This window comes from Polypterus senegalus, chromosome 15, assembly GCF_016835505.1.
Source record: "Polypterus senegalus isolate Bchr_013 chromosome 15, ASM1683550v1, whole genome shotgun sequence".
In the NCBI taxonomy this organism is placed as follows: Eukaryota; Metazoa; Chordata; class Cladistia; order Polypteriformes; family Polypteridae; genus Polypterus; species Polypterus senegalus.
Genome location: NC_053168.1, coordinates 113,069,142 through 113,080,763, shown reverse-complemented (window position 1 = coordinate 113,080,763; position 11,622 = coordinate 113,069,142). Strand labels below are relative to the sequence as shown.

The following is an 11,622-nucleotide window of genomic DNA, read 5'->3' as shown; positions in this document are numbered from 1 at the left end:
GTCCATCTGCACAGTTTGGAGTGAGGGTGTACATGATCATTTTAACATCTGCAAACCTAACACAATGTTTAAAATATGTCTCCCTCTCATACACTGCATTTGGGGGACATCTCATGGAGATTTTTGAGGGAAAGGGGATGTTTTTATGCCATTCGCCTGAGTTAATAATGGCTTTGTTTTGTTTTATCCCTTTTGACTTAAATATGTCGCCAGCGTTTGGATGAGGGTAAATTAATAAATGTCTAATATTTTGGGAAGGTATCCCCCCAATCTGCTATGCCCTTGCCCTGATTACAAAACTGTCTTTTTAAACAGCCATTCAATCTGTTCTTTACATAGCACTCTTCACAGGAAGAATTTTTAAGCAGCATTTGACACGCATTGAGATAGCATGTGCTTTATAAAGACTTGAATAGCATGTGCCACCACAAAGCTGTTGACAGAATTATTAATCAGACTACAGTTTAAGGAGTGCCTTCAACTGTGAGTGCAGATTCCTCCATCTGTTCTCACTAATGTCTACAGGTGGACGGTGGAGGTCATCCTCACCGGTGGGGGGCATGGTGTCCTGGTGTGGCACCTGCTCAGCTTGAGATCATAAAGCACTGCCAGGGGGCATACATTGCAATGACAAAGTACCGAGACCCCCTTATGTAGCTTTATGCTAAAATCATGTCAATTAATTGTTGCCTCATCGATGGACACAGAATGAGAAAGTGAAAACTGGATTTTAGAATTTTATGAAATTTTAAAAAAAAAAATTAACTGTACCATTGACAGAAGTGTTCAGACCCTTTACTATGACTCTTGAAATGTTGCTCAGGTGCATCCATTCTATTGATCATCATTAAGATGTTTCTATTCCTTCTTTGCAATCCACTTCTGGTTAGTTCAGTTAACGGGATGTGATTAGAAAAGTCACACACCTGTTTACAGAGGGTCCCAAAGCTGAGCACAAACCAAGTCATGAGGTTGAAAGAATTGCCAGCAGAGCTTAGAGACAGCATTGTGTCAAGTCACAGATCAAAACATTCTACATCACTGAAGATTCCCCAAAGGATTGTGCCTTCATAATTTTTAACTCATAGTGCTGGCTGACAGGTCAGACTAAGTAATCAGAGAAGGGTGGAGGAAAGAGAAGTGGCCAAGAATTCAATGGTCACTCTGGCAGAACACCAGAGAACCTGAGTGGAGGTGGGGGAAACTCCCAGGGGGCAACCATCAATGCAACACTCCACCAATCGGCTTTATGGCAGTGGAGCCAGAGCGAAGCCTCTCCTCCGTAAAAGGCATTTGAAAGCCTGCTGCTGGTTTGCAAAAAAGGCACCCAAAAGACTTCCATACTGTGAAAAACAAGATTCTCAGGTCTAACGAGATCAACATTGGCACCATGTCTGGAGGAAACCAAGCAGTGTTTATTGCCTGCGTAATACCATTCCACTAGTGAAGCATGGCAGGGGTAGCATCATGCTGTGGGGTAGCTGGACGTGGGCAGAACATGAATTAAAGTGCTTTTGGCACAAGGCTGCAGCATAACAAAATGTGAAGAAGTGAAGGGTCTGAATATATCAATATGTACAAGGTACGTATGTCTAAAATCTAGTGACTGTCATTATCTATCTATCTATCTATCTATCTATCTATCTATCTATCTATCTATCTATCTATCTATCTATCTATCTATCTATCTATCTATCTATCTAGTTATCTGTTATATGGTGCCTTTCTATCTATCTATCTATCTATCTATCTATCTATCTATCTATCTATCTATCTATCTATCTATCTATCTATCTATCTATCTATCTATCTATCTATCTATCTATCTATCTATCTATCTATCTATCTATCTATCTATCTATCTATCTATCTATCTATCTATCTATCGGAGTGGTGGCTCTGAGGCTAGGGATCTGCACTGGCAATCGGAAGGTTGCCGGTTCAAATCCTGTATATGCCAAAGGAGACTTTGCTCTGTTGGGCCCTTGAACAAGGCCCTTAACCTGCAATTGCTGAGTGCTTTGAGTAGTGAGAAAAGTACTATATAATGCAAAGAATTGTTATCAACCTATCTGTTATATAGTATCTATCTATCTATCTATCTATCTATCTATCTATCTATCTATCTATCTATCTATCTATCTATCTATTATATAGTGCCTTTCATATCTATCTATCTATTGTATTCATTTTTTTATATTTGTATAAAAATACTTTCATCTTGACTTGGGAAAATGCATAAGAGCATAATTGAACAAGGTTTGTTTTAAAGAGTGTGTTCCTCTTGGCAATCCATTTTCACAGGACAGATTATATATATAAATTATATATAAATGTGCAAATTCATTCTTCAGCTGGTTTTGGTTTTCCTGGTTCCATTCATTTAAACGTCTGAACAGTATGTCAGAAATAACTGCTAACACTAAGAGAGCTGACATACTTTGCCAAGTTTTTTAAACAAAAGCCATTTAATGTCCATTCTGGAAATCTTAATATGAAGGTTAAAGGACAGGGAGGAGTTTTAGCTCAGATCAAAAAAATGGACAAGCAAAGATGAAAGAAAAACTGAGCCTGACTGATTTATGAATTCTTCCCTAATGAAAAACTAAACTGGAAGGTGCGTGAAATAAAGTTACATCAGGAGGCAAAACATCAAAAATGTATTCTGGAAATATCTTTGGCAGAGCCAGCCAGAAATAATACACAAGTCACCAACACAAGAGAGCCAGTAAGTACTGGAACTCCCTGGAAGGAAACCTTATCTCCAGCTCTAATTAATACAGGCCACGGGCCAGCACAGTTTTTCTGCTCTCTTATCCCTCAGTGCCACCCAGCTGTCGGAAGAAATAAGTGTAAGGGGGAGACATTACCAGGGCTGACAGAGCTGGAAACAATCAGAAGACACATACACGGTAGGCACTGTATGAACTGGCCATATAAATAATACAGAGACATTAGCGGCATGTCACATTGAAAAACGAAGAACAACAACAGCAGGCGTTATCTGCTATTGTCTGGAAAGTCAGTGTTGAAAAACAATTAGACAATAATAGATAAGAGGGTGAGAAGAACAGAGTGTGATATGCACTGTGTTTGAAAGAAAAAAGCGAAGCTGAGAAAAATGTACCAGTCCAATATTTAGATACACAGGAGATAATGCCTAGTAGAGATCAGAAAGTGTAGAAAGACATGCAGTGGAAACTGCGGTGAGTACTAAATACTGAAGACGGGAACACATACACAGATAGATAAATAGATTAAGGGCATTATATAATAAATAAGATAGATAGATATGCAAGGCACTATATACTAGATAGATAGATAGATAGATAGATAGATAGATAGATAGATAGATAGATAGATAGATAGATAGATAGATAGATAGATAGATAGATAGATAGATAGATAGATAGCACAGGGCAGGACAGGAGAACAAATGAAACACAAACATAATATGAAAGACGTTACCTCTTAACCCCTGACACTGGACAATGGTAATGGGCTCAGTGGTTAGAGATGAGCTTTACTTTGCTCTCTTCCTTTCCCATCAGGACTTAACATAATATATGTGTGAACATCATTAGTGATATTATCTGATATTATCACTTTTAGTGGTGTTAAGAGACATTCTCAAAAACACACACGATTCAGGAAGATGCAAACCCCACACAGAGCCACCCCTACACCTAATGACAAAGTTAAGCCAGTCTGATTCTGTCGAGACAAGTGGTGGGCTAGGGGAGCGGGTCACTGGGGGCGACTGCACCTCACCAGGTTTTTTCAGGTTTAATATATTTTTTAACTTTTGAGATTAGTTTTTAAGTTTATTTTGATTAGATGTTTTGGTTTTTTTTAGTTTTTGTTTAGTTTTAGCTTTTTTGCCATTTTCATTTTTATTTTTTAATTAATTTTTTCTTCTTTGTTTATTTTTTTTTTAGCTTTTGAATTTTTGCCATTTTCTAGTTGTAGCTGTTTGTCCTTTTTGTTATTTTTATTTAGTTTTAGTTTTTCAACAGTTAACTTTTAATTTTGTATATTACTCACCAAAATCTCCACAACAACACAGTTTTGCAATTGTTAAAATGTGGTTTTCTTTACAGTTGTCAAATTTTCTATCATTCATGTCAACTTCATTCATACAATTTTATGATCTGTGACAAAAGATTTTATATTTTATTGTACTACAAAGATGAAAGAGAAACAGTATTTCGATTCTTCTGTATGTTTTGTACATATAGTGAATTGACAATAAAAGGCTGTTTGATTTGATTTGATTTGATTTCTCCTAATAATGTGACAGTTAAAGACTTCCAGTAAAATCAAAAAATACAAAATCAAACACCAAGTGTGCTCTGACATCATTTGTTACTTTAACCTGAAACAAATTTACACAAATTATTATTTCATTTCAAAAATGCTTTTTCATTTTTGAGATTTCCTTTGTTGTGGTGGGCTGGCGCTCTGCCCAGGGTTTGTTTCCTGCCTTGCGCCCTATGTTAGCTGGGATTGGCTCCAGCAGACCCCCGTGACCCTGTAGTTAGGATATAACGGGTTGGATAATGGATGGATGGATGGATTTCCTTTGTGAGCAGTAAGATCATCACACACATATACTCTTAATATTTTAGATTTATTTTTAATATCTTCTGATGCTGAATATATGTTCTTCTACCCATTTTGAAACTTTGAACGTATCTTTTTTTCACAGAGTTCTTACTTTGCTTATTTTCCTGTGAAAGTCACAACTTGAACTGAATTAATAGCAACAATAGCAGAAACAGAGATGAAGATTTTTCCATTGTCACACATGTACATCTGAGGACCATCTTGCCTTCTCTGTTCAGGTAGGCAGTACCACCCCAGAGTGACAGGGAGCGCTGTCACTAACTGTCTTGTCTCCTTCCTCTGCAGTTGCAAGAGACGCCCCATGAAACCGACTGACTACGCCTCATCATCTCTGCAAGCCCCACCCCTTTCAGTCGGGAGGATATTAAACCTGCCGTCCCGGAAGTTGGTTTCTCACTTGTGACAGCGACTCTCTGCAGAACGGGGCTCCAAGTTAGATCCCTGCTTTTCATTACAGTCAATATTTTTTATTTTGGCGCCCCGTATGCCCATTAATTTCCTAAACTCAAGAAACTTTCAGTTACTTTGCAATTAAATAGGATGGCCTGGCTGGCACCCCAACTGTTTTAGGGACTCTACGAATTCCTCTGTTCCACATCATGAATAAACTGCACTTCTACAGGCAAACCATTTACATTAAATACTGAAGATCCGTTATAGCAGATATCTCAGACCTTTCACTTCATAAGCAACAGGCAAAACCTGGGGAGCTCCCTGCGAGCCTAACCTGGGAGGAAGTCATTAAACAACACCTGCCGGAATAAACAGACTTTGGCAACTGAGAGACTTTAATGACACACTTTAAATATCGAGTTATGAAACAAACTCAGTTACACCCACCCAGTCCACATAAACTTGGGGAGAACATGCAAACTCCATAGAGACACTAAGCAGGTTAGCAGTCAAACATGAAGTCAATAATAATAATAATAATAATAATAATAACAAAATACATTTCATTTGTATAACACCTTTTGAATGCTCAAAGCGCTTCACAAATTGTCCAAGCAATACGATAGAAATTAAAGCAAAGATGACATTAATAACACAAAATGCAAACATAAAGTTTTGAATTAAACCAGCGGTTCTCAAACTGTGGGGTGCGCTCCCCGGGGCACCATCAAAATTACAGACATCAAAATTAATTTTTTACATTTTTATTTCAAATTTAAATTTGCAAGCATATAATTACAACAAATCCATTAAAACTAAAATTAATACAAAACATTTCTAAGGCATAGATCTAATGACTAACTGACGAGAGGCATCGCGTATTTTCAATCCAGAAAGTTCAAGACCTTTCAGTATCTTGGGATTAATAAAGTATCTATCTATCTATCTATCTATCTATCTATCTATCTATCTATCTATCTATCTATCTGGCGCGAACATTCGGATAACAGTAGATCAGGTGATAATGTGGCGCAACTGCACCACATTGGCAGCATAGCCAATATTGCCAACTTGAGTTAAATAATTTACCGCATATTAGGTTATTTTCATGATACAACTAACAGCGGTGTAATATTTATTGGACGAAAATACGTTTGTCTCGCGCAGATTGACTTCATCAGTGTCCTCATTTACGAGATTTTTAAAAATTAAAACATAATGTATAAATGAATGAATAAATAATGTATTCTTTGTTTTTGGGATTAGAATTACTACCAAAAACCACACAAGGCATTTTAACAGTTATTAAAGCACTTTAAAAAAATAAATTGCAAATATTTCATCGAAGTGAGCCAAACACATGCAAATCTTATGGAAGTAAAAATGATAGGATAACGCGACACCGCACGAGTATCATACCTTTGTTTGTTGTATCATGGGTTATTCTCATCTATCTTATATTATGCAGGGGCCGCAGAATTATTCCAGGTAGAAAAGGGGGGGCGCGAAATACAAAAGTTCGAGAACCGCTGAATTAAACTAAGAAACAAGATGGAATAAAGAAGAATGCCATGAACAAATAACACAATATGTAGGAATATAAATATAGTTGTCACAATCACTTACAGTGATAAGGAACAATGAATAGTATAAGAGTGAATTTCGCTACCGGCTTCATAGCCAAACGCTGGACGATGTCGACCATTTCATGGCAATTCATTTGCTGTTCAGTTGAGCTCCACATCGCTGTAAAATAAGCAGACCAGACGTAATCTTCTCACTTGGACACACGCTTTTGCATTTCATATCAAGATTGCAGTCTGCAATGAATCAGGTAGTTCCATTGCTTTAGCGCTGATGAGCCATATTTTAAGCACAGCATTGTTAGATAAAGGAAGTTCGTTGCACACACAGTATATCCATCACCACAGTTTATTTCAACATAGAGCACATTTGGTTCATTACTCTTGTTAAAAAGGACCATGAAAGCGATGGCGTACTTTAAAACTAATAGTTGTCACACAACGACTCCAAACAGATACAAAGGTTTGGAGCAGCCATATATTATGTTCCTGGCTGCAAAAAGGTTGAAATAAATCAAGTTGTTCACAAGACTGAGTGCAAAACAGAAGTGACTAAGTGGAGGTAAGATGGCGGTTTTAAATGCAGGTGGAGGAACTGATGTCATTTACAGTATGCCAGAACTGGAAGTGACATCTTTGAGACTGGAAGTGATGTCCTCGGGGACCCGAAGTGCTGTCATCAAATGCGCCAGAACCAGAAGTGACATCACCAGAGGTGCAGAGACTAGAAATGACGTCATCAGAGGCGACGGTACCTGGCGGGATTTCCTGGGAATGGTCTGCAAGGAACTGAGAGAGACAGTCAGGACACTCCACCACTCCGTGGTGTGATGTAGCATTACCATAACTCAAGCCCTTTAGCTCCCTCCTATTCGCACGTATGTGACACAATGCTGATGAGCACACTTGCCCAGAAAGGGTCCTACGTTAAAAACTTGGTAGCACTGCGTCATTCTAAATACGTTAAGATTATTGCACTCCATCCATTTTCTATTGACAACACATTTAACATTGAGAAGTTAATCATGATAGTGTGACAGCAATGCAGTCTGCGACACGGCACAATCCAAGTTATAACATCACTATTAATCACCTGATTAAAGCGTAACGTACACATGCGGCATCAGCTCAGTTGACAACATTGAATGCATTCTGTGCATCTGCTTAATCAGTCACTGCAAAGGTACCTTCAAAAGACAAGCAGCAATAGCTATGGGAAGTATTGTTAAATGACTGAAATTTTGACCTTCTTTGCCATATAAGGATAATATTTTTTCAGTGTAAACGCTGACTGAATTTGAAGCATATGGGGGGCTATTCAAGCTTAACAAATCCTCTTTGGCTCTAATTTTCAAACTATTTAGCTGGATCTCCCAGAGTAACATGGGGCATGTTGTAATTTCAGTGCCTTTTCGTTGAAAGTTGCCTGCCATGCACTGGCAACAGGGCACTTGGGATTGACGGTCAATTACGACCAAAGAAATCCACAGAGTAAGTCAATGACAAGTGACGAGTGACTGGGAATAACACTGCTTTCATGGCAGCGCTGCCAACTGCCTCCATCTTGCTAAGGTTATGTAAATGGAGTTGTGGTGGAATGATTTCTAGCATATAAATATTTTGTATGTTTTTATTTGTAATCTAGGCAAAGCAAATGTAATATTAGTGTTTCAGGAGGCATGTTTTACTTCATTGATAAGAAAAGTGGTGCTTTGGTGTATACCTAACCAATCCAAGTGCCCCCCAGTCTGGTACTGATAGCTTGGCAAGTGTGATAGTGTTTGGACTTTGAGCCTATAAGCCATCCACCACAAGAAGGCTCAAAGTGACTCAACAAAGCAGCTGGGGGACCTGAAGGGACAATTAAATTAATTCTATTGGTCTGAAGTATGGCTGCTTATGATTGGTTTTGAATCAGACACCTTTCTGTACTACGACACCCCATTGGTTTATGTTTTGTAGTAAGAATGATATAAAGTTGGTCACCTTGCCTTTACCTTTCTCTCTCACTATCTAGCCATGAAGAGAAGACCATGATGACGACAACTCTATCACGACAGCCATATTCAGGCAGGCCTGTGGCCTGTTTCAATGCTCCATTCAAAGGCCATGTGGCAGCAAACCAAGTTAGACTGAAGATAAGCCGAGATCCACCTATGGACGCATATACACCACTACTTAGGCTGTAAAGCTATGGTTTGCCAATATTCACATTGTATTCTGCTTCCTTATGTGGTAAAAAATTAGGTAGCAGACAGAAAAAGGTTTGGGGATGGCCACCCCATATACTGAAAAATCAGCAAAATAAAAGAAACACGTCTTTAAATAAATGGAGTTCACAACTGAACTAACGGGTGGAGTCTGGAATATACAAGGTGTGTCTATTAAATAACGATACTGATTAAATAACTCACCTTTATTTATATGTATTACAAATTTAATGCTTTTCCCACTCATTTATACTCCCCATTTGTACTAATACATTGCTCCAGTCTTGTTTTCCACTTGTCGAAGGCATGGAGCAAATCAATTTCTGTCAGCTGTTTTAACACATCCACCGTTTTCTTCTTTACAGCATCAACTGACTCAAAACGTGTCCCTTTAAGCACTGATTTAACTTTTGGTATAAAAGATAAAAGTCTCATGGTGCTAAATTGGGCGAATATGGAGAATGTTCAAGTGTAGTAATGTGCTTGTCGGTCAAAAACTGCTTTACAGAAAGTGCTGTGTGAGCAGGCGCATTGTCCTCGTGAAGAATGAAACCATTTTCCCACAGTTGTGGCCTTTTTTTCTGTTTTTTTTCTCTCAGCTTTATCAAAACTTCCTTATAATAATGCTGGTTAACTGTTGTGCCTTCTGGAACCCATTCTTCCAAAATTACTCCCTTGATATCGAAACATTCTGTTGGTGTTTTGTGCAATTTTACAAAAAATTTCTTTTAAACTTTTCGGCACACTACAGAAAACACAACCAAACTAAATGGAGACTCACAATCAACAATCAACTAAACGTCAGAGTGTTTGTGCTTGTCATGCAGGTTCAGACATTATCAAGGTCACCACGCTTGCAATTATGACCGGTTCTGACTGCTTTGTTTACTAGGTGGAATCACATTCTCTTTATTTAATAGACATACCTCATAAATGTAGTGGATAGGAGGAAGAGGTGGAGTCAGAGCAGCCAGAACAGGAACTGATGTGGCAGGAAGGTGGATTCTGTGTATCGGTCATCAGAATTGAAGTGACATCAACAGTGGGCAGACTGGAGGTTATGACGATGAGAGGCGGGGCCTTAGGCTGAACTGAAGGATGAATTAGAGGAGAAAGAATCGGGTGAGAGCGCCAACCCCTGGTCTGGCTGGCAAATACTTCATATTTTGGGCAAATTATCAATAACACATAATTAAAAGTGTAACTTAACTCCTACCTGTTTCTTTACGCTGTCTATTTGCCTGAAGTTACAGATGTGGAAGGGAAGGATGGAGGAAGTGCTAAAGTACTTGAGACCACAGGCTGCTAAGTGTATGGCATTTAAGATATTTTATTAAGGTCTACACAATAAAGAGTAAAAGCAGGGTCACCATAGGACCCTACACGATAAAACAGAAGGCAATGACTAAAAATCACTGGGAAAGTCATCTACTGTGACATGGCCTTATGGGAACCTCATGACTGGAATCAAAGGAAATTCAAAACTTCCGAGGTCACAACGCTAAAGGTAATATTCAATAACAGGCTAAAAAGAAGATTTCCAACTAAAGCAAAAAACAATGCAATTCTGAAAGTTTTTGATTTATCTAAATGCCGGATACCAATTGTACTACAGCACCATTGCAATGACATGATGACATCATGTGTCGAGACCTGGCAGTGACACGATTAGCAATGGGTGACAGAGTTTGTAATAATAAGGCCACAGCCATGCAAAAATTGTTAGAACTGTGACAAAAGGTTGTTATAAAAATGAACCTGATGGCATCATTGTCATAATAATTAAAAACAATCCAAAAATTAAAGCAAATCAGTACAAAGTTTAAGAAAATGAATCCCGGGTACTAAAACCAAGAATCATGATGTCTACATGTCTTAGTGTCAGCTTCTCCATTTCCTGTGTGAATCCTCCGTGAACTGAGAGCACTTCATGTCACCCACTGGGATGCATCATTGATCTCCTGCAGGAATGCGAGTGACAAGAACGTTGTGCCCAATCGATACTCTGCTCGTGCGTGACTCCATGCTTTACTGACTGAGTGATCTTTGAGAGCGGACTCTTCTGCCCCAATTCCCCAGAGTTCACGTTTTCTTTCTTTGTTACTTTGGACTTACAGAGGACCGCTTGAAAGCCTGGGGATGACTGTTTTAGCACTTTATGTTTTTTTATATCCTTCTTTAATGAAAACTAGCCACTTTTCGAAAAGATATGGCTTACATCTATACATTCTATAAATTGCTCTGAGGAAGTGATGCATTTAAAACATAACAGAAACAGATATTAAAAGAGCAGCTCATACTGTATATAAAATTAGACAAGTGGGTGTGATACCCCAAATACTGACAAACAGCGGGTAGGTAGAAGACTCCAAAGATGATATCTTCATCACTGCAGAAGGTGTCCATGCACCAGATAAGCTGAGAGCACCAGAGGGAAAAGCACCGGCCAGAAACTTGGTTGGGTTGCACAAACATGCAGGCTGTAGGTCCCTGATGACCAGCAAACATGCACTGAATGAATCAGATAGTCCAGTCCCTGCAACTAAGAGAGCCTCATAAGCCATTCTGACTTGGTGACAGTTGGATTTTGTACATCTTTCCCTCACACCAGATGGTTCTAATATCCCTTATAGGTCAGATTTAAAGGCCATTCTGTCTTAGAGGTCCAGTGAGGTGAGCTATAGAGCTTCATCGTGCCCATTGTGATCCATGAGGTTGACTCCTCATTTCACCACCTCCTGCTCTTTGTCTCCTTCACTATAATTGTCTGCTCTCTTCACTTCATTTTCATCTACTGCCATCTCCCCAGT

The 11,622-nt window shown here is 38.8% G+C and overlaps 1 long non-coding RNA gene across 2 annotated transcripts; it reads left to right on the top strand.

The window, feature by feature from the left end:
- The first annotated feature begins 1,252 nt into the window (after positions 1-1,252).
- On the top strand, positions 1,253-10,016 carry LOC120516101. 2 transcript variants are annotated; one of them, XR_005630775.1, is made up of 3 exons: positions 1,253-1,582; positions 4,709-4,844; positions 8,620-10,016. It is a non-coding gene; the product is annotated as an uncharacterized LOC120516101 (long non-coding RNA). The 2 variants fall into 2 exon arrangements; XR_005630776.1 differs by lacking the exon at positions 1,253-1,582 and adding an exon at positions 2,796-2,912.
- Positions 10,017-11,622: the final 1,606 nt, after the last annotated feature.